Source organism: Panthera leo, chromosome B1 (assembly GCF_018350215.1).
Source record: "Panthera leo isolate Ple1 chromosome B1, P.leo_Ple1_pat1.1, whole genome shotgun sequence".
Classification (NCBI taxonomy): domain Eukaryota; kingdom Metazoa; phylum Chordata; class Mammalia; order Carnivora; family Felidae; genus Panthera; species Panthera leo.
Genome location: NC_056682.1, coordinates 65,173,460 through 65,197,901, shown reverse-complemented (window position 1 = coordinate 65,197,901; position 24,442 = coordinate 65,173,460). Strand labels below are relative to the sequence as shown.

At 35.7% G+C, this 24,442-nt stretch overlaps 1 pseudogene; it reads left to right on the top strand.

Annotated features, from left to right (window-relative positions):
* The window catches only part of LOC122218399, a 165,595-nt pseudogene extending 141,780 nt beyond the window's left edge, over positions 1-23,815 (top strand).
* Positions 23,816-24,442: the final 627 nt, after the last annotated feature.

The window sequence follows — 24,442 nt, the reverse complement described above, 5'->3', positions numbered from 1 at the left end:
AGCCAGAGGTAGTACACACTCTTACACATACTGTTTCTTCTTATACACACATACATACCTAAGATAAAGTTCAATTTGTAAATTAGGCTCAATAAGACATTAGCAATAATAACTAATAATAAGAACAATTAAAATAATATACTGTAATAAAAGTTAAGTGAATCTGGTCTCTCTCAAAATATCTTATTATACTGTACCCACCATTCTACTTGTGATATGAAGTGAGGTGAATGACATAGGCAATGTGATATAGCCCGAGACTACTATTGACCTTCTGACCACAGATCAGGAGGAGGATCTTCTGCTTCCTGAATGCAGATGATCCCGAGTTAACTGCCACCATGGAAAGGGAAACCACAGATAAGTGGGGACTACTGTATTTGTTGTCTAAAATCAGAGAATTAACTGAATTAATTAACAGAACTATAAATTCAGAATTAATTTCTGAATTAACAGAAAGGTGGGTGATAAATGCTAACTTTAATCACTGTTCTTATTAGAAGTAAGTGTTATCTAGGGGCGCCTGGGTGGCTCAGTCGGTTAAGCGTCCGACTTCAGCTCAGGTCAGGATCTCGCGGCCCGTGAGTTCGAGCCCCGCGTCAGGCTCTGGGCTGATGGCTCGGAGCCTGGAGCCTGTTTCCGATTCTGTGTCTCCCTCTCTCTCTGACCCTCCCCCGTTCATGCTCTGTCTCTCTCTGTCCCAAAAATAAATAAAAAACGTTGAAAAAAAAATTTAAAAAAAAAAGAAGTGTTATCTAAAGACAACAGATAACAATCCAAAGATAGACTATTGAAATAAAAGAATAAATAGAAACACTAGGAAAATGTGCAATTTAGAATCCAGTTCTAAATCTTAGATCCACATACTCAAAACAAACAAAAACACAAAGGGAGATCCAATAGTAAGACTTTAAAAAAAAAAGCTATAACAGACTAGTTAGTTACTAATGTAAATAGAACAAATGATCATGTTCATCTTATAGAGTTCTTGTGCAGATTAAATGAGAGAGAACATGAAAAGTGACAGAAAGTAAAGAGTACCTTCCTACACATCTGGGTCCAGCTCTGCACCAGGCTCTCTCCCAGTTACTGGAGATAAGATAGCAAGTACAATGTCAAGCTGACCTCTTTTCTGGAAGACATAAATAAATGAATATTAAAAAAAAAGATGTTTGATGAATTCCCAAAAAAATATGTTCCCTTATTTATTACTATAACTATTATTCAAATGAGCCAACTAACTCGGAAACTGAGTAAGAAAATTCTTTAACAATAGGATACACTGATGTAATGTATCAGATATTTTCAAAAATATACAATTTTGTAAATGGGAGACATCTCTCAAGAAACAGTTTTGAAAATGTATGATTCAGATAGCTTCAAGTTCTAATTCCATTTTTATTTTAAACAAATTTAACTCCATTTAGGTCATGTGTTTCATGGCCCAACAAGTTATTCTAAAGAATTCTGTCTTCTGAGAAAGTGAGGTTATAACCTGAAGATCCCAGTCAGTTGAGAAGCATGGGAGGGTTTGAGCTAAAGATACTCTCTGATTCTGACATTAGGTGTCACTGCAATCAAGAGAAAGCAGAGCAAGCAAATGAGCAGTGAAATGGAACTTGAACATGGAGGGAGAAAGATACATGTTTAAACTGTACTAAGAAGTACCTGGAGAAGAACCTGTAATATCAAGAGATAAATAAAGGACTATAATCATAGATAACATAACAAAATAATATTTCAGAACTAAGACCAAAATTCCTGCCATTACTATAAATGTAAATGAACATAATTCATCTACTAAAAATACTATTATCAAATCACACAAAAGCCCACATAGTGCTGTGAGATACGCCTGTGGCAAAGATATCCATAAGCAGTTTTTTAAATGATAAGCAACCATAACGTAGGTACTTAGCAGTGAAAAGAAAACTGAAGTCATAATTATAACATTAGATCATGTGTATTTGTTTCAAAATGTTATACAAACCAGAAGGTCAGCTAACAATACTGACAGAAACAGTTTCTGATGAGAATGTAATGGCTGCAGTTCATGAAACTGTAATGAATACTAAGAAGAGATACTCTAGACAAGAGAATTAGTTCAGATTTCTCAGTCCTTGAAGTGTGAAATGAACAAAATGTATGCAATTATATAGAAAACCTAAATAATGTAGTTAATAAGACAGATATGATAGGGGAGCCTGGGTGGCTCAGTCAGTTAAGTGTCTGACTCTGGATTTTGACTCAGGTCATTACCTCATGGTTCATGAGTTTGAGGCCTGCCTCAGGCTCTGCATTGACAGTATAGAGCCCATTTGGATTGTCTCTCTCTCCCTCTCTCTCTGTCCCTCCTACCTCTCTCCCTCTCGCAAAATAAATAAATAAACTTTAAAAACAGGTAGATATATATGTGTGTGTGTATATATATATATGTATGTGTACATATGTATGTATACACACATATGTATGTGTACATATGTATGTATACACACATATGTATGTGTACATATGTATGTATACACACATATGTATGTGTACATATGTATGTATACATATATATATACATATATACATATATATATATATATACATATATAACATACATATACACATATATGGGAAATTTGTCCTAAAACTATCTTTTTTTTTGAAGTTTCTGCTGGTTATTACCCAAACACTTGAGATATACAACTTACATATGAACACAGTATACTTCGTTTTCATTATTTGGAAAACACATGAACACCTTTAACTTTATTTTTTGGTGCAATAATATGACAACTCATTACATAGGTGAGTTTTTTATGTCTCACATATTGCCTTTTGTGATCTTGCATTCCCCTCAGTGCAGAATGATGGAATCATTTACATTTGCTACATCTTCCATATGAAGGGAATTAAATTCTCAAGGAGCAATAGCGGTATGATTCTTACGAGTCCGCGTACACGAAAATGGATTTGCTCTTTTTCTCAAATAGGCAGTTCAGGCAAGGACTCTTTAGAAACAACAAATGTTTCTGTGCCTAACCAATAGTAAAGGTTAATTATGTAAATGAAAAGTTCAAACTGGCTTACGTGCATAGGTACATAAAAAAAGAACCGTGCCTGTTGTACGTGGTCTAAAAACAACACTAACACACAGAATTACCATGAGAGGTGCACATTGCTCCTTCAGCCAGTGGGCTCTTATACATAATAAAGTAACAAATAGGAAAAATTTTCCGAGTCAAAATTGGTCTATTTTTTGCAACCTGTATTATATATAACACACGGTCTTAATAATAACATGTGTTTAAAACTTTTATAAAGATAGGTTCTAAAAAATTATAGCAGAGAGGGGTTCAATATGGTGGCGCAAGAAAACCCTGAACTCAACTGCTCAGACATAACAAATTTACACTGAAAAGACCTGAAAACTGAAGGAACAGGAAATGATAATCAGAACAAGGCAACCTAGCGAATGGGAGAAGATATTTGCAAAAACTGTACATGATAAGGGGCTAATATCCGAAATATATAGAGCTCACACAACAATAAAAAGCAAACAACTTGACTAAAAAAATGGGTGGAGGATCTGAATAAACATTTTTCCAAAGACACACAGATGGCCAGCACACACATGAAAAGATGCTCAATCCCACTAGTTACTGGGAAAATGCATATCAAAACCACAATGAGAAGCACCTGGGTGGCTCAGTCGGTTAAGGGTCCCACTTCAGCTAAGGTCATGATCTCAGTCTGTGATTTGGAGCCCTGCGTGGGGGCTCTGTGCTGACAGCTCAGAGCTTGGAACCTGCTTCAGATTCTGTGTCTGCCTTTCTCTCTTCTCCTGCCCCGCTCACTCTGTGTCTGTCTGTCTGCCTGTCTCTCTCTCAAAATAAATAAACATTAAAAAAATGAATAGTTAAAAAAAACACACTGAGATATCACTTTACACCTTTTAAAATGGCTACTTTCAAAAAGACAAGAAATAACAAGTGTTGAAGAGGATGTAAAGAAAAAGGAACCTCCATACATTGTTGGTGGGAATGCAAACTGGTGCAGCCACTACAGAAATCTCTATGGAGATTCCTCAAAAAGTTAAGAATAGATCTACCACATGATCCAACTATTCCACTTTTGGGTATTTATCCAAATAATCCAAAAACACTAATTTGAAAATATATGTATGCACTCCTATGTTTATTACAGCATTATTTACAATAGCCAAGATATGGAAAAAACCTAAGTGTCCATCAATAGAAGAATGGATAGAGAGGATGTGGTATATATATGTACAATGGGATCCTACTCAGCCATAAAGAAGAATGAAATCTTCCCATTGGTGAAGAAAGCACGAATGGATCCTGAAGAAATTATGCTGAGTAAAATAAGTCAGACAGAGAAAGACAAATATTGTATGATTTCACTTATATGTGGAATCTAAAAACACCAAACAAATGAACAAATAATACAAAACAAAAACAAACTTACACATACAGAGAACAGACTGATGTTACTCAAGGAGCAGGAGGTTGGGGAGTGGGCAAAATAAGTTAAGGGGGGTCAATTGTATGGTGATGGAAGATATCTATACTTTTGTTGGTGGTCACTTTATAATGCATACAGATATGTTATAATGTTGCACACATGAAACTCATATAATGTTATATATCAAATTTACCTCAAAAAAACCCATTTCAAAAAAAGTAAAAGTAAAAGCAAAGTGGGGTGCCTGGGTGGCTTAGTTGGTTGAGCATCCAACTATTGATTTCAGCTCAGGTCATGACCTCATGGAGTGTGGGTTTGAGCCCCACATTGGGCTCTGAGCTGCCAGTGCAGAGACTGCTTAGGATTCTTTCTCTCTCCATTTTCTCTCTCCCCCCTCAAAATAAATAAACACTAAAAAATATTAAGAAAATAAATAAAAGCAAGGAGTAGTAGAAAATGTGTGAAATGCAACCTTTGTTGTTATTTGAAGGACATACCTATGTATGATGGTTCATGAATTTAAAAACTCTAGAAGGATGTGCAGGAAACATGTTTGCCTCTAAGTAGGGAAACTGAGAGACCAGTATAGGAGAGAGACTTATATTTTACTTCATATATTCTTGTATACTTTAATTTTACATTTATCACTTTTAATAAAATAATTGATAATGTAAATAAAGTATTTAGCATTTGATGCCAAAAAGAAGTTTATAGCAAAGTTCAATAAGATTCCACAGACAAAATTCATAATGCAGGCAGATAATTTTAAAAAACTTCCAAGCAAAAATTCTGCCAAGACTAGCAAATGACTCAGATGAAGAAGAAAAATATGGAAATAATATGCTCTTATCAGGAAGAATTCAGAAAGAAAGGGTCATAAGCAGCAGATGGAAGAAGGGAACAGAAACAAAGATGAGGACATAAAAAAGCATAGCTAAGAATGAAATATGGTGTGTAAAGAAAACATTGGAAATAATTTTTATTTATATTCAAACTAAGAACAACAATCATCAAGGGATAAGACAATTCTATTTCACCCATGTTATGCGGACTTAACCCAAAGCACAATTACTCAAATTTCGTTATGCTTGCTACCACTCTTCTTTGTCAGTAAAATCTTGACGGGCTTACAAATGGCACACCAACAGTGCAGATAGGAAAGTGAAGTTTCACATACGTTGATGTGATCACCTGACTGCACAGGATATTTTTTTTAAGTTTATTTACTTATTTTGAGAGAGAGAGAGAGAAGAGAGAGAAAGTAGAGGGGCAGAGAGAAAGGGAGAGAATCTCAAGCAATCTTCATACCATTAGTACAGAGCCCAACAAACTACGAGATCATGACCTGAGCCTAACTCAAGAGTCAGGTACTTAACTGACTGAGCCACCCAGGCGTCCCTCTAAACAGAATATTTTATATGGAGCAGTATTGTAATACCTCACATAAGACAGATATTAAATAAAGGAAGATCAGTGAGGGAAAGTAATAAAAAATATTTTAGTAAAAAAAGTCAAATTCTCTGATAATTGTATTGACTTATAAGTTGAACAGCCTGCTTTCCCTTAGGATTTCCTCCAAAATAAAAATGATCAAGTAGAAGCTGAGTAACTTCTTGGTGATTGATTCTCCCAAAGGGAATCATGTGTCTGGCTCTGAGACTCTGTGATTCTGGCGATCCATGTAATAGAAAACTGATTCTAGATATTCTGGGGTTAAATCAAGAGCTTCAAGACTGCATATATTTTAGATGAATTAAGGTTTTATTTTCCTTGAGTAATTAAGCTTATGAAGCAAACATATAGGCCAATAAAGACATTTATCATGGTATATTTGTTTTGTAAATGTATTTGTTTATTTATCTAACAAATCATAAAGTTAAATTATCTAGGAAAATAAAAAATATTAAATTATATTTACTATATGAAGTATATAATGTCAGGCATTGAAAGACTAAAATTAATTTTATAGTAAAAAGAAGACACATAAATAAGCAACATGTGAATTTTACAAGATGCAAAGGAGAGTGCACACTAAGCTGGCCAAAAATGTAGTGTTGGGGAAGATAGAATCGAAGTTGGGTCTTGAAGATTTTTGTATACCTTCAAGTGGAGTCAGGAGTGAAGCATTTAGGAGAGAATAGTAAAGGAAAGACAGGAGAATAACATTTGATTTTACGAAGCATAAGGTAATATTTGGAAATAAAGAAGGATGAAATGTAATTTCTATCCAAAGAAGACATTTATTTTAATTTTGGGCAAATACATTTTGACTTTATTCCATAGACAATGGAGTTCCCATTCAGGAGAGTGCTTTGATCAGAAGGCACTTTTTGAAGGCTAACATAACAATGATTTACAAACAGGGCATAATTATTTTGCACATATAATTCTATTTGGTCTCAGCAACCATACAAGTTTAATATTATCCCCATTTTACAGAAGAGAGAACTAAAGTTCAGAAATGCCAGATCATTTCCTAGGGACACACTGTTGATATTTGGCTGAGCCAAGATTTGAATTCATCTCTAACCCAAAGTTCAGTTTCTTAAATATACATCATACTATCAGAAGTAGTGACAATCAGAATGAAAAAGAGGGTAAGTATAAGCAAAACATTTCTAAGGGGAATATCCAGAAAACACCTATAAATGGTGAGAGGAGGGATTAAGGGAAATGCCAACAAAAGTGGACAGTTGCTATACTACCTGATGAAAACCTTTCAAAGACAGAACCATTTTTTTTAAGTTTTATATTTTGAAAGAGAGAGCGTTAGTGAGCACATGAGTGGGGTGTTGGGGATCAGAAAGAGAGGGAAAGAGACAATCCCAAGCAGGCCTAGATCTCAGAAACTGAGAGATCATGACCTGAGCTGAAACCAAGAGTCTGACAGTAAAAGCCAGTGTGATTTTTCCATACCAGAGAATGTAGCTTGGTGTTACCAATGGATTGGCATGGACATTGGATCCACAGACATGGATTAAAACTGGTGCTGCCATTTCCTAGTTCTATGTAGAAGAAGAGATGTATGGACACTGGAGGGTAAATCTGGTGAGCAGTTCAACACACATATATCTTCTTTCTGGCACAGAGCAAGGCTACATTTTTCAACATTCCTCAAAATTAGGTCTGGCCATGTCAAAATGTCTCAACAATAGAATAGGAGCAGATGAAGAGTGTGTCATATCAGTGACTAAGATACTTAAGGAGGAGCTGCACCTTCTCCACTGTCTTTAACCCATTCCTCCAACTTGATGTAGTAAGCATAGGAACCTTGAAAGTACAGTTTGAACACAGCAAGGCATAAAACGAAAGAAGCCTGAGCCATGAATTACTACTGGGAAGAGAGCTACTTGAGATTCAGCAGCCTTTGTCATAGACTTTTATATGAGCAAGAAATAAACATTTATTGTGTTGAAGCCATTGTATATATTTTGTCTGTTTGTTGTTAACATTACCTTAGTTACAATACTTCATTTACAAGATTCTTTATTATAGACCTATTAAACATAAACAATAAGAAACAGTCATAAAGAACAAGGAATTAAATGTCTTCATTTGAAAAAAGAGAGAAAGATTACAGTAGCATATACCATGAAAAAACTTTGGTGAAAATTAAGTTAATGTTATAAGTTTCTTGAATGGTGCCTGCCATATAGTAAGCAAAAAATAAAGTGTTAGTTACATTCTACTTGATTATAAGATTATTTATAATGATAAGTTTTTTAAAAACCTCAGTTGAAACAAGCAATTTATTCATTTCATAATCTCCTTCTCTAATCCAATTATTATAAGCTTTAGCTTATCCACATTAGTTACAATTCTAAAGAAAAACAAAACAATCCCTTGGCTTTTGATTAAAAACTGATGGATTGAATGCCCATCGTAGCTTTTACTCCTTCCCACCATCCACAAAATTATTAAAAATGGATTTTTAAAAGAAATCATAAACCCACAAATACACAAATTGAATACAAAATGAGACAACATCAATAACATTTTTAATGGCAGGAAAACAAAGTACAATTTTGGTGGTAACTATCTTGTAAGCCAGTAGTGTGGAAAAACTGAGATTAACCTATGGTACCATGGAACTCTCAAGGGACTTAGCACTAGATACCACTGGAATGAGACAACTAAGAACACAAGAACCGAGTAAAGACTTGAGAAACATTTTAATTCTTAAATATTTTTCCTACTCTGTATGTCTAATAAATTCTTCCACCCCATACTGAGGCAGTAGTCTGAAGAGTCATCTTCTAGCAAGATTAAAACAGAGGATACCAATACTATAAACTTTCAGCCATAGTTGAATATAAAAATACAGAAAGGTTGCCAAGGGAACACAATGAGCTTCATGCTTATTATCACACTAGATACACAGAGCTTTGGCCACCAGGGTTGTACCAGCTCCCACAGAAAATCAGAGATAAGAATCTGACCAGGCCTTGATAGCAGCATCTAAAGATAATTAAATTCAAGGACAGTCAATGAATTATCCAACCTGATTACCTTTTGATAAAGACTCATTGTACACACAGGACTTCCAATCAGCTTTTAACTGTCTCATTCTTAAATATAAGCAAAAAACTAAATATTGACAGATATTTGAAGAAAACCTATCACATAAAATATAAGGAACAAAATGAAAATAAGTAATTGGAAAAGAAGAAACTAAAAAGGAAGAGAAAAATTTCAAATACATACATGAAAATGTATTATCTTTAAGGAAATGAGAAGTTATTTTAATCACTAAACAAGAAAAAGATGTGACTTGAAACAAAAGAATAAGCATTTAGAGAATAAGAAAATAGTGCTAGCTCTCAGAAATTTGATAGCCAAAAAGAAAAAAAAATAAACATTCAACAAAATCCTTAGAAAATAAAGTTGAGGAAATCTCTCAGAAATGTATTAAAAAGACAAAGACAAGAAAATTATAAAAGAAAGTTTTTAAAAAATAGAAGGCAGTGCCAAAAATGCATCATATTCATTTCAAAATAAGATGACAGCAAAAATGGAGAAATCAACAATGAAATAATGCAAGAAACATTTTCAGTACTACTTCAATGTCTAGATAGGAAGGGTCCACTAATGGTTCTGCAAATGGATGAAAATAGAACCCAACCAATAAACATCATTGTGACTTTCAAGAACACTAGGGCAAAGAGATCTTGACTATCTTCAAAAAGGAAAATTTAGGTTTTTAGAACAAAAGTAAAATTAATAGTAGCATTAGATTTGTTAAGAACAGCAACAAAAGCTGGGAGACCATGGAAAGGTTTCTTCAAAATCGAAGGAAAGATTATTTCCAAATTAGGACTCTATACTAAGGCAAATTATTAATTTAAAGTAATATTAGAACAACGACATTTTCAGACATGAAAAATCTCAGCAACAACAAAAACACTTATCATTCAACCTTTCTCAGGAAGCTCAAAAGGAAATGTGGGAATAAATAGGAAATAGAGAATAAAATAAAGTAAAATAAAATAAAATAAAATAAAATAAAAAGGAAATAGGGAATAAAATAAGAAATAAGAATGCCTACAATCCAGAAAACAAAGGAACCAAGATGAGGTAAAGCCCCAGAAATTCCCCAACATTGTGCTGAACAGAAGCCTAAAACGATATCTGTGTGGTTGTCTTATATGAACTATTGCAGATTAACATGATCAGAGGTGATAAAACAATTAAATTAACTTAAATCCTGTGTAAAGGATAAGAAGGCTAGAATAAATTTATATTCAAAATATTGAAGAAAGGTAAGTAAAAATGGATTTTTTTAAATTTCTTTTTCCTTTTTTTTATTTTTTTATTAAATATAATTTATTGTCAAATTGGTTTCCATACAACAACCAGTGATCATCCCAACAGGTGCCCTCCTCAATGCCCATCACTCACTTTTCCCTCTCCCCCCCACCCCCCATCAACCCCCAGTTTGTTCTCAGTGTTTAAGAGTCTCTGTCCGTTTGCCTCTCTCCCTGTCTGTAACTTTTTTTTTCCCCTTCTCTTCCCCCTTGGTCTTCTGTTAAGTTTCTTAGGATCCACATATGAGTGTAAACATATGGTATCTGTCTTTCTCTGCCTGACTTATTTCACTTAACATAATACCCTCCAGTTCCATCCATGTTGCTGCAAATGGCCAGATTTCATTTTTTCTCGTTGCCAAGTAGTATTCTATTGTATACATAAGCCACATCTTCCTTATCCATTCATGAGTTGATAAACAGGCTCTTTCCATAATTTGGCTATTGTTGAGAGTGCTGCTATAAACATTGGGGTACATGTGCCCCTATGCATTAGCACTCCTGTATCCCTTGGGTCAATTCCTAGTAGTGCTATTGCTGGGTCATAGAGTAGTTCTATTTTTAATTTTGAGGAACTTCCACACTGTTCTCCAGAGTGGTAGTTTGCATTCCCGCCAACAATACAAGAGGGTTCCTGTTTCTCCACATCCTCGCCAGCATCTATAGTCTCCTTATTTGTTCATTTTAGCCACTCTGACCTGTGTGAGGTGGTATCTCAGTGTGGTTTTCATTTGTATTTCCCTGATGAGGAGTGACGTTGAGCATCTTTTCATGTGTCTGTTGGCCATCTGAATGTCTTCTTTAGAAAAGTGTCTAAGTAAAAATGGATTTAATATTTGTGGGGTTTCTTTCTATTTTATTTTGAATGTCAAAACTGTCTTAAAGAGGTTCTACCGACAAACATTCTCTTTGATCTTCATTAAATCATAAGAATAAAAAAATTGTCATTAGAAGTCTCATTTCCACATCTACATAATACTTGTTAAATAATAAAAATTCGAACAAGTGAATTTTAAGGGTCAAATTGGCTTTATTAATCAATTTATAAATCCAAACAGCATTCCATCTAGCAAGTGGAGGGCAGTCCCAAAAGACTACAGAGAGGGAAAGAGTTTTTTTGTTTGAGTGTTTGTTTTTAATGTTTATTTTTGAGAGAGAAAGGGAGAGAGAGAGAGAGCAGAGGAGGGGCAGAGAGAGAGAGGGAGACAGAGAATCTCCAGGCTCTGAGCTGTCAGCACAGAACCAGACAAAGGGCTCGAACTCATGAACCGTGAGATCATGACCTGAGCTGAAGTCAGAAGTTTAACCAACTGAGCCACCTGGGAGCCCCAGAAAGGGAAAGGTTTTTAAAGCAGGTCAACAAAGACATTAACAGAGAAAAAGGATCATTTTTGGTGAGATTACCTTTCACTGGGGACAAAAGGTCTTATTAGGTGGTTCATTTCATCTTCATTTAGGGGACAGAGAGGCCTATGTGACAGATTACCTCCCTGGTGCTGACCAGAAAATTATTTTGTTTTTGTTTCTTTTTAAATTTTTTTTTTAACATTTATTTATTTTTGAGAGACAGAGAAAGACAGAGTATGAGGAGGGGAGGGGCAGAGAGAGAGGGAGACACAGCCTCCAGGCTCCAAGCTGTCAGGATAGAGCCCAATGTGGGGCTCGAACTCACAAACCACAAGATCATGACCTTGAGCCAAAGTCAGATGCTTACTGACTGAGCCACCCAGGCGCCCCTAGAAAATTCCTGACAGATGGGTGAAGACTACATTTCTGGAGGAAGTTGAAAGTATAATTAGCTTAGGCATTAAGCCCCAGTTTGGTGGCAAGGCCTAGCATAAGTGACTCCCTTTTGGGCTTGTGTTTTTCTTTTTAACATACTAAATCATTCAGCCTCTCTTAAAACTAAATTTATGCTGATATCAATCTCATTTTTTTTTCTTAGCCATCCCATTTCATTGACAAACAATTCTAATAATTAAAATTCTTTTTCTTTTTCTTTTTTTGTAATGGAGTTAAACTGCTTTCTTGTAACTTCAAACATCTAGTCCTTTTTCTGTGATCTAGAGTGTGGTCTCTCCTTCACATGATGGATGACTTTTGAAAAATGGCTGACATCAAATACGCAGCTCCCTATCTTATTTTCTTAGTGGTTACCTGGGGATTGCAATTAACATCTCAATATAAAAATCATGTATTTCAGGTTGATACTAACTTAATTCCAATATTATACAAAAACTTTTTTCCAATATACCTCTGCTCCCACCTTCAGACTTCATGCGATTATATCTTCATACATTATAAGCCACTAACATAGTTTGATAATTATTGCTTTATGAATTGTCTTTTAAATCATAGAGAAGAGTAACAAACAAGAATACATTTTTACTGTCATTTGTATTTATCTGTGTAGCTATCTTGACCACTGTCCTTCCTTTCTTCATGTGGATTCAAGTTATCGTGTAGTGACCCTTTATTTTAGCCTGAAGGGCTGCCTTTGATATTTCTCATAGGGCAGGTCTTCTAGCAATGCATTCTCTCAGTTTTTGTTTGTCTGGCAATGTCTTAATTTCTCCTTCATTTTGAAGGAGAGTTTTGCTGAATACAGAATTCTTGGTTAGTAGGTTTTTCCTTTCACTACTTTAAAGTTTCCATCCCTCTGCCTTAAGGCATCCATGAAAAGCCACCTGTTGATCTCACTGAGGATTCTTTGCATGTGATATGTCATTTTTCTTTTGAAGCTTTTAAGATTTTCTTTTCTTTGATTTTTGCCAATTGAACAATGACATGGATAGGTGTGGATCTCTCTGAGTTTACTTGAAGTTCGTTGAACTTCTTTAATATGTAGGTTAATGTTTTTCATCACCTTCGGGCATTTGGAACCGTTATTTCTTTGAATAATTTTTATGTCTCTTTCTTTCTCTCCTCTTCTTCCGGAACTCCCATTACGTGTACGTTGGTACAGTTGCTAGTATTCCATAAACTCTAACGTTCTCTTCATTTTTCTTCAATTTTTTCCTGTTCCTCAGACTGGAAAATCTTTATGGACATATCTTAAAGTTCAATAATTCTTTTCCATGAGATTAAGTCTTCTGTTAATGTTCTCTAGTGAACATTTAAAAAAATTTTTTTTAACGTTTATTTATTTTTGAGACAGAGACTGAGCATGAATGGGGGGAGGGTCAGAGAGGGAGACACAGAATCGGAAGCAGGCTCCAGGCTCTGAGCCATCAGCCCAGAGCCCCACGCGGGGCTCGAACTCGTGAACCACGGGATCATGACCTGAGCTGAAGTCGGATGCTTAACCGACTGAGCCACCCAGGCACCCCTCTAGTGAACCTTTTATTTTAATTATGGTACTGTCAGCTCCAGAGTTTACATTTGATTCCTTTTTTATTATTTTTATCTCTTTGTTGATATTGTATATTTGGTGAGACATAATTGTTATCATTTTCTTCAATTCTTTAATCCTGGTGTCCTTTAGTCCCTTGAACATACTTAAAACAGCTACATTTAAGCCTATTAATATAACACCTGGGGCCTCATCAATGACATTTTCTGTACTCTACTTTTTTTCCTATATATGTAACACAGTTTTTCTTTGGTTGAAATTTTTGGTTGAAAACTGGTCATTGTAGATATTATATTGTAACAACTCTGTTATCAGATTCCTTCCTTACCCTCCAAGGTTGTTGGTGCTGCTGTTACTGTTGCTATTGTTTTTCTTGTTGTTTCTAATCTTTTAAGGACTTTTCTTGACTAATTCTGTAGATTCTCTTTTCCCTGCTGTATGTTGCCACTGAGTTCCCAGCTATCATTTTTTAAGTTCTTATTTTTAGGTTTAAGCCTGCATCCTAGGGTTCAGCCCAAGATCAATATAATTTAGTAGTCAAGCAATGATAAGTCAGAATTCCTTAAATGCTTGCCTGTATGTCTACTACTCTTTGCCAAGGGAATTTGTGCGAAAAGGCATGCCTTCAAATTTTAAGCAGCTTACAATTTCACTTCCTGCTTACATGGGGCCTTAAATTCAGACAGAGGTGAATGACTGGGACCTTTTCCTTTTCCAGGTCTTTCCTGGGCAAAAACAAAGTCCTGTATGAGTACAACTTTCTTGATCCCAGGAATATGTTGAAGATTTTCAAAGTTCCCTATGGTCATTTAGTTCTCTAGGACCGGACCTTAAAGTTTTAACCAAGCTCTTCTTTTCCCAACTAAGATAACAGCCTAGGCTTTGATGTTAGCAATAGACTGCTATTAGTTTCAGACTGCAATGCCCTGGGGATAGAATTTTTTGCACTATTCTGAGCTCTGAGTCAAATAAAATAGCCACAACACCTCAGGAATGGATATTTTCCAAGAAGCTGCGGGTACAGACAAAATATTGACTATGCCCTGGGGATAGTGTTTTTAACAGAATTCTAAATGAGATCAGTGTACTACCTTCGAATGGAAGACGGCTGGCTTTTCCTAAGCTTCCATGCCACTGAACTACAGATGGAGGGATGATGGGAATAACTCAAAGTCAAAACACTATAGGCCCTGCTATCTTACAAAGGTTCAGAAGTTTCTCATGGATAAATGATTTTTAGTTTGTTCCACGGTTAGGATAACTTTCAGAGTTATGAAATAGTTAATTTTAGTTGTTTTGCCATTTTTCTTTTTTTTTTTCATTGTTTCCATGGGGACCAAGTCCACCAAGGTCCTTACATACCATTTTAGAAGTCTTCTCTTTCTTATGCATCCATCTCACCTCTACTTGCCTGCAAAATTCAGTATTATAAGGATAAAAGTTAAATCTTTTTTTGCTTACAACTATATCATCAGCAAATAGCAGTCTTTTCACGTAGAAAGTTCTCAAAGAAAGAGATTTAATTGGAGAGTAAGTAAAGGTATAGATTAGTAGAAAAAAGAGAAAGAGGGGATATGTATGTATATGTATGGGCACTCCCATGCACTAATAATTGCTTTATGAATACACAAGAAATTAAGCATTGAATATATCTGGAAAATGGAAAGCTAATGAAAAAAAAATGTTCCTTTCTTGAACAATTCCTCTGCAGCATGTCATGCTGTTTAATAGCATCTTATGCACAGAGAACGTCTTTCAAAATTGGAGTCAATCTTCTCAAACTCTGCTATTGCTTTATCAACTAAGTTTATGGAATACTCTAAATCCAAATATTCGAAATACTCTCAGTCCTCTAGAACCCTAAATCTCAACAATTTTCGCAGCATCTTCACTTGGAGTAGATTCCATCTCAGGAGACCATTTTCTTTGTTCATCCATAAGAAGCAATTCCTCATCTGTTCAAGTTTGATCACAAGACTCCAGCAATCCAGTCTCATCTTCAGGCTCCACTTCTAATTCTAGTTCTCTTGCTATTCCCACCACATCTGCAGTTACTTCCTCCACAGAAGTCTTAAACTTTCTATTGGCAAAAAGCACACTATAAATCCAATAAAGTGAAGCACAGTAAAATGAGGTATGCTTGTAAACTGCACTATTTTTCATAATCAAAATAGTATACCTAAAGCTTTCTACAAATCTCTTCCAATTATCCATTTCTGGGAACTGAAATGTAGCCAAATCCTATTCTAGAGGCATACCACAGGATGAGGGGACACACTACTCTTCTGGTCACAACTGATGGAATGATACAGGATGATAACTACACCTATGTGTTTAATTAAGTGAACTTAAATTACAAATATTATCTATAACCCTTTATTTCCAACATAAATTTAGTTCAAAATTTTCTATGTGGTTTTCTAAAGAAATGTAAAGTCCTTCTATTTTCTGTATGTACCGTTCTCCTTCAAATAGTTTAGCTCATTATTTGAGCAAAAAACAAAGCAGTAAAATTTTCTTGAAAAGCAGATACTTTCCAGACACAGCAGCAGTATTTTTGACTTTTAGAATAAAATCAGGAAATACCATTAATCTTATCATTCCCTGAGAAAACAAGCAACAACTCCTTGATGTGGAGAGCTTGCCGCTTTCATGTCCCTTTATATCATAAATTGCCCTAGGAAATTGTGGGCCTCCCTCACGCAGTTCTGAAAATATTTCTGAGAGGGTACTTGCATGATATTAAAAAGCAAAACAATTTTGAGTTGACTAAATAAGCAATCTGGGACTATCTCAATGAGGGGAAAAAATTGTCATCAGAGGAGAGATTTTAGAAGGCTAATTCTAAGTCTACTAATTGTAGAATATATTTTTATGAAAGGAAATCTTTTTGTTACAACACAAGAGAAGAATATTAAAGTAAAAGTCAGTAGAACATAAATATTTTGCTCTGATATATTTAAATATTAAAAATAAGTATACATAAATTCAGTGTTTCAAATCCTACTTGAAAGTAGGTGAGGTACAAAGCTAAATAAATAATTCAAAATGAAAATTTCCAATAAATGTTTAAAATATACAAATTGAAAGCACATATTCCAGTGACTTCCCTTAACCACAACACGTTTGAAATCTCATTTTCATTTCTTTTGAACATTTTGCAAGCCATATAAAGAAATCTAAGTTGTGTTTAGCCATACCTTACTTTTTTTTTTACCCCAAATGGTATTGTCTAGCTTGAGAGTTTTATCAGCCTTTGGCTAATACTAATCTTTTTTTTTGAAAACATAAATAATAATACCTACTTTTTACATTTTTCCTAAAATCAGTTCTCTTCTAAAAAAATTATGAATTAAGTCTTTTAAAATAATGGTACAAATTTGGAAGGTATTAATTCCAAAAACAGTTCCAAAATATTTTGTTTATTAACTGTTTCCCTAAGTGATTACTGTAAAAGGGCGAACTCACATAGAACCATTAATCCCAGTGTACTTGATTACTAAGCCACACTGAAGAGAGAACTAAATAAAGAATAGAAAAAAATTAATTCATTTCATTGTTATTGTTATTTTGTTCCTGTTACAGTTTTGTGTTGACATAGCCCAATATCTGCTCTTCTCTCCAGCACACACACATACACACACACACATAGTCCTACTCTGTGGTAGACACAATTCTAAAATGATCTTATTTCCCATCTGAACCATCTGATTAAATCAGAATAGGCTTTCAGTTGCCAAATCTATTGTATAAATATAACAAGATTTCTTCATTTACTGAACATCTATTATACACCAGAACTTATTTCCTAACATGTAGAAATACTAACATGGATTCTGCCCTAAAGAATCTATGGTCAAGTAAGAACAAATAAATTGTGTCCCAAAGTTTCTATGATACAAAGTATAAAACTATAGCTACTCCAGGAAAGCTCCAAAAAAGAGAGGGGGTTAAAATTACTTTATTATTTCAGATGGGGGGAGGGGGCGCCTGTGTGGCTCATTTGGTTGGGCATCCGACTTTGGCTCAGGTTATGATCTGGTGGTCAGTGAGTCCGAGCCCTGCATTGGGCTCTGTGCTGACAGCTCAGAGACTGGAGCCTGCTTTGGATTCTGTCTCCCTCTCCTTCTGCCCCTCCCTAGCTCACGTTCTGTTCTGTCTCTCAAAAATGAATAAACGTTAAAAAAAATTATTATTTCAGATGGGATCATCACCCTATAGTGATATAGAAGCAATTAAAACATCTTTTTAGAAGAGTTCATTGACATTTACTGTGATGGTTAATTTTATGCATCAACTTGACTGCATCATGGAAGACACAGATAGCTGGTTAAACATTCTGTTTGCATCTGTGCAGGTGTTTCCAGAAGAGATTAGCATTTGAATTGATAGACTGAGCAAAACACGTTATCCACCCCAGTGTGAATGGCTATCATCCAATCTGTTTAGAGTCTGAACAGAATGAAAAAGAGGAGAAAGGGAGAATTCTTTTTTCATCTGACAGCATGAGCTTAGACATCAGTATTTTCCTGCTCTTGGACTGAGAATTATACCATCAGCATCCCTAGCCTTTGGACTTGCACTGAAACTTACATCATCAGTTCTCCTAGTTACCAGCCTAGTGAACTTGGATTAGAACTACACCACTGGTTTTCCTGGGTCTCCAATCTGTAGAGAGTAGATTAAAGGTCTCTCAGTCTCCATAATCACAAGCCTATAATATACATATTATATAGTTTTGTCCTCTCTATAGAGTACCCTGACACAGATTTTGGTACTGAAAGTGATTGTAGAGTAACAGAATTTGACGGATGAGTTTTCTGCATTAGTTCTGAGGTTTCTGGAATTTGTCTTCTAATCTGATTATATTTGAAGATGATATTGATTATATTCCTAATAGCAAAGAGAGCACTGGGGGAATATGCATATGATACTGCCAAACAATTTTGGAAAACTAACAAATACAATGAGGTTGACATCACTGGACAAATTGGTGAAAGAAAAGGATGAGCTCAGAAATTTGAATTATTAGCCCAAGTGCTACATAAATGACATAGAAGCTTCTATGTGTACCTCAAAGGAGACGCAGAGCTGCTGGTCTGACATTGCTGAAAATCAAACACCAAGTCTCATCTTGTGACTGGCTGAATAACAAAGCAGAATAAACTCCCAAGTTAACAAGATGTCTACTGTTAAAGGAAAGGCATTGACTAGGGAAAAAATGAGATTCTATAAATTGGGATGGGAATTGTGGGAAGATCCTAATGAAGCTTGAGCCTTTGAGCACCTAAATTCTGATGAATCTTCTTTGTCAGTGGAAGAGGCCTTTCCACACCCTGTCGTAGCCTCTCCACCTCCTTCTGAGGAGATTAATTCTGTATTGCCTAAGGAAATGGTAAAGAACTCCCCTAAGCCATTTGCCAGAGAAGACAATGATTCTCCTCAGGACCCATGCCCACTGCCTCTCTTTGCTTCCATACATGTGATTAGACTCAAGTCTCAGCAGGCCCCTAAAGGTAAGGTACAAAGTGTGATCCTTGATTAGATATGCTACCCTCCAAGGGAAACTACTTGAATTTTTTAATTTATAGGGACAGAAATCTGGGAAATATGTGTGGGAATGGATACTAAGGATGTAGGATAATAGTGAAAAGAACATAAAGTTGGATTAGGCCAAATTTATTGATATGGGCTCACAAAACAGAGATTCTGCATTTAATGTTACAACTTATACAGTAAAAAAGAGAGGGGGTGTCTAACAGTTTGTTTGGTTAGTTGGCTAAGCCATCTAAACCATGAACCAAAACGTGAACTGGAAATGGTGGCCTGCCTCTGTTTAATGTAGAGGAAGATATTGAAAGGTTTAGAGAGATTGACATGTTAGAGTGGATTTGTCATTGAAGACCTATTCACCCACAGTGGGAGGGTCCAGAACACATACCTTTCCCTGTGAGACATTAATTTGTGAGAGGAGCCCTGCCATCCTCACAGAGCTCCCTGCTTGGTTTCTCTGTAGGACAGATCTTATAGTGGGAACTACAGTCGCTGATTTGGGACACTTAAATGTAGCAGGAGTAATTGACTCCCAGGGTGACAGGGGCCAAGTGGTGATACTCAACTACCAAAGGTAAGGTAGGCATGGTTACTCAACTGGACAGGAGAATCAAAGCAGCAATCAGAGTAGTCTGATTTGAACAGACTTACAGCATTGGCTAATTGATCATGGTGATTCTGGAAATGAAATAAAAAGAATACAAAAGTCTTATTTGAACCGTGTAAACAGAAAGGTTCTAGGTCAAGTGAACAAGTATAACCTGAATCATAAATACAGTTAGTCATGACCCTTCAATAAATTCCCAGACTTAAGCAAGTTTACAGACCCAGAATCCCTTGAATGAAGGAAGGCTATTCCCCTTGAAGAAGGACCCCAGTACACTACTGAATTTATACTGTTAATTTTTAGCCGAGCCTTCTCCAGAGGAACCTACAATGTTTTTAGAAGGGTAATTGTGCACTGGAGAAAAGAAAATAATCAGATACTTAGAGAACTACTGAACACTGGTTCTGAATGACAATAATTACAAGAGACCCCAAATGTCACTGAGACCCAATAATCATAATAGGGGCTTATGGAGGCCAGGTAATCAATGGGATTTTAACTCTGGTCCATCTTAACAGTGGGCCCAGTAAGTTCCTGAACACATCTGTGGTTATTTCCCTATTTCTGGAATGCATAATTTGGAATAGATAGACTCTACACTTTCACTCCCTAAACTGCGTAATGAGAACTATTGGTGCCAAAGGCCAAGTGAAAGCCATTAGAACTGCCTCTACTTAATAAAATAGTAAACTAAATGCAATACCACATTCCTGAAGGGATCACAAAGATTATCGCTACCATCATGGGCTTGAAGGACACAGGGGTAGAGAATCCTATCACATCCCCATTCAGCTCACCAATTTGGCCTCTGCAGAAGGCAGATGGATCTTGGAGAATGACAATAGACTGTCACAAACTTAACCAGGTGTTGACTTCAATAGCAGATGTGGTTTCATTTCTTGAGCAAATTAACACGTCTCCTGGTACCTGGCAGGTAGCTATAGATCTGGCAAATGCTTTTTCCTCCATATGTCAATAAAGACCATAAGAAGCAGTTTGATTTCAGCTAGCAAGGCCAGTAATACACCTTCACTGTCCTATGTTAAGAATATGTCTACTCTCTAGCCATATGTCAAAATTTACTTTGTAGGGATCTTGATGGTTTTCCCTTTCCACAAGATGTCTCACTGGTCCATTACATTGATGACATTATGTTGACTGGACGCAGTGAGCAAAAAGTAGCAACTACTTTAATCTTATTGGTAATATATACTAACATCAGAAGATAGAAAATATGTCCAACAAACATTCCTGTTACTACTACCTTAGAGAAATTGCTAGGGGTCCAGCGGTGTAGTGCATGTCAAAATATATCTGTTGTAGGGTAAAATATAAGTTTTTGCATCTGGATCCTCCTACAACCAAAAAGGAGGCACAATGCCTACTGGACCACTTTGGATTTTGGAGGTAATACATTCTTCATTTGGGTGCATTACTCTGGCCCATTTACTGAGTGACCCAAAAAGCTGCCCTGTTTCTGCACAGCAAAGAAAACCATAAGCAGAATGAAAATGTAAGCTACCAAATGGGAGAAAATATTTGCAAATCATATTTCTGATAAGGAATTAATATCCAAAATATATAAAAAATTTATACAATTTAATAGCAAAAAACAATAGTAATAATAATTTTTAGAAGATCTGAAAAGATATTTTTCCCAAGACATACATATGGCCAACAGATACATGAAAAGGTGCTCAATATCATTAATCATCAGGAAAATGCAAATCACACATAATGAGATATCACCTCACAACTGTCAGAATGACTAGTATCAAAAAGACAAGATATGACAAATGCTGGTGAGAGGTAGAGGAAAGGGGAACTCTCATGCACTATTGATGGGAATGTAAGTTGGTGCAACCACTGTGGAAAACAGTATAGAGATTCCTCAAAACTTAAAAATAAAACTACCATATGATCCAGCAATCACACTCCTGGGTATATATCTGAAGGTAATTAAATCACTATCTTTAAGAGATATCTATACACCTAGCATTATTTATAATAACTATACATGGAAACAACCTAAATGCCCATCTATGTATGAATAAAGAAAATGTGAGATATGTATATATACAATGTATATATATTACAATGTACACAATGTATATATATGTATTCTTTTATTCAATCATAAAAGAAGAAAACCCTACCATTTGTGACAGTATGAATGGATGCTGAAGGCATTATGCTAAGTGAAATAAGTCAGACAGACAAAGATGAATATCGTATTATCTCATTTACACGTGGAATCTTAAAAGAAAAGAATTCACAGAAACAATGAGTATATTGGTGGTCGCTAGGTGTGCAGTGGAGAGGAGAATGGGTGAAGGTGGTCAAAGGGTAAAAACTTCCGGGTACAGGTATCCCTCCTTTTCAAAAGTTCACATTATACCACTTTGCTTTTACAAAAGACCTACATTAACACCCATTTTCACTGACTGAAATAAATCTTAAAATTTTGGTTTTACAAAAAAAGAAAAAAGGTAAAAAGTGAAAATAGTGTTCAGTGTTTCTTTTGCAGCAAGCTGATACAGAGGCACTGTGCACCGTGAGCAGTGAGAGTGGGGCCACAAGCTTCTTTCCTGGGAACTACACTTAGCATCTCAGCATCAAGCTACTGTAGTTTTAAACCATATATGTAAACATCTGTGCTTTATCTCTATTTATTTTGTTCATCCGCTAGCAAGATATGGATTCCATCCTAAGGTGTCAGGAAACTCCAAGAGATTATTTGGGGAAGTTCTCAAAATGCTCAAAACTTTTTCCATATAAATTAATGATAATTGCTTCTTCACTTCATGCCATTTTGGCTTACAAAAGGAACATTCTACTTTTGGATAGTGGAGGAAAAACCTCTGTAAGATGAATAAGTTTCAGGAATCTAATGTACATCGCAGTGACTATAGTTAACAATACTGTATTGTGTACTCGAAAATTGCTAAGAGAATAACTCTTAAAAGTTGTCACCACAAAAATACATACATACATACATACATACATACATACATACATGAAGTAACTATGTGAGGTGATGGGTGTGTTAACTAATCTTACTATGGTAATCATTTTGCAATAATGCATATACCAAATTATCACATGTACATCTTAAACTTACACAATGTTATATGTCAATTATACCTCAATATAGCTGGGTAAAAACTGCCATCCATGGACTTTCACAATGCCTTATTCATTGTCATGGTATTCTACACAACATTGCTTCACAGCAAAAGAAGTGTAGCAATGTGTGCCAATACTCATGGAGTTCATTTGTCTTACTAGGTTCCCCACCATTCTGAAACAGCCAACTTGATAAAATAGTGGAATAGCCTTTTGAAGACTCATTTACAGTGCCAGCTAGGTGGTGATACCTTGTAGAGCTGGGCATAGGTTATCTTGAAGGTTGTATAAGTTCTGAATTAACATACAGTGTATAGTGATATTTTTTCCCCATAGTCAGGATTCATGGGTCCAGAAATCAAGGGGTGAAAATGGGAGTGACACAATTCACTATCACTCCTAGTGATCCACAGCAAAATTTTTGCTTCCTGTTCTCACAACCCTCCTGATCTAGAGGTCTTAGTTCCATAGAGAGAAGTTCTTCTCCAGGAGAGACAATACTGATTCCATTGGACTGGAAATTAAAACTGCCATCTGGCCACTTTTGACTCCTCATACCTCTGAATTACCAGACAAAGAACTGATTTGCTGTGCTGGCTGGGGTAACTGATTATGACTATCAAGGGGAAGTTGGAGTACATCTCTACAATGGATATAAGGAAGAGTATGTCTGGAATAGAGATGATTCCTTAGAATGTCTCCTAGTATTATCATGCCCTGTGATTGAGGTCAATGGAAAACTACAACTCAATCCAAGCCTGACTATTAATGGCTCAGACCCTTCAGGAATGAAGGCATGGTCGTGCCACCAGGTAAAGAATCACAACCATTAATAAGTTTGCTGAAGGTAAAGGGAATACAAAATGGGTAGTAGAAGGCAGTTATAAATACCAACTATGACCACATGGCCATTTACAAAAACGAGCACTGTAATTTTTATGAGCTTTTCCTCCTTATTTTGTTATGAAGATATTTGTGTGTATGCATAAATTATGTTTTATTTCCTTTCTTATTCATTATCATGTAACATCAGATGTACTGACTTTATATTATAGTGTATAAGTTTTGTCAATCTGCATCATAGCACTTAAGTTTCAGGCTATTAAGAAAAAGAGTAAATAGGGGCACCTGGGTTGCTCAGATGGTTAAGCATCTGACTTTGTCTCAGATCTCCCGGTCCATGAGTTCAAGCTCCCATTAGTCCCTGTGCTGACAGCTTAGAACCTGGAACCTGCTTCAAATTTTAAGTCTCCCTCTCTCTCTGCCCCTTCCCTGCTCATGCTCTGTCTCTCTCTCTCTCTCTCTCAAAAATAAATAAACATTAAAAATTTTTAAAAATTTTCTTTTCAAAAAAAGGAAGAGCAAATATGATTCAAGGACTTGACCTACTCTTCTGGGGAGGATTAGTGCATTTTCAGTTGTACATGTGATAATTGTATCATGTTAGGTGAAATTATGGCCTTGTTATTATCTTTATTTGGAGATTAAGTATGGTTTAAGACGATGCATATGGGTGACAGGTTGACA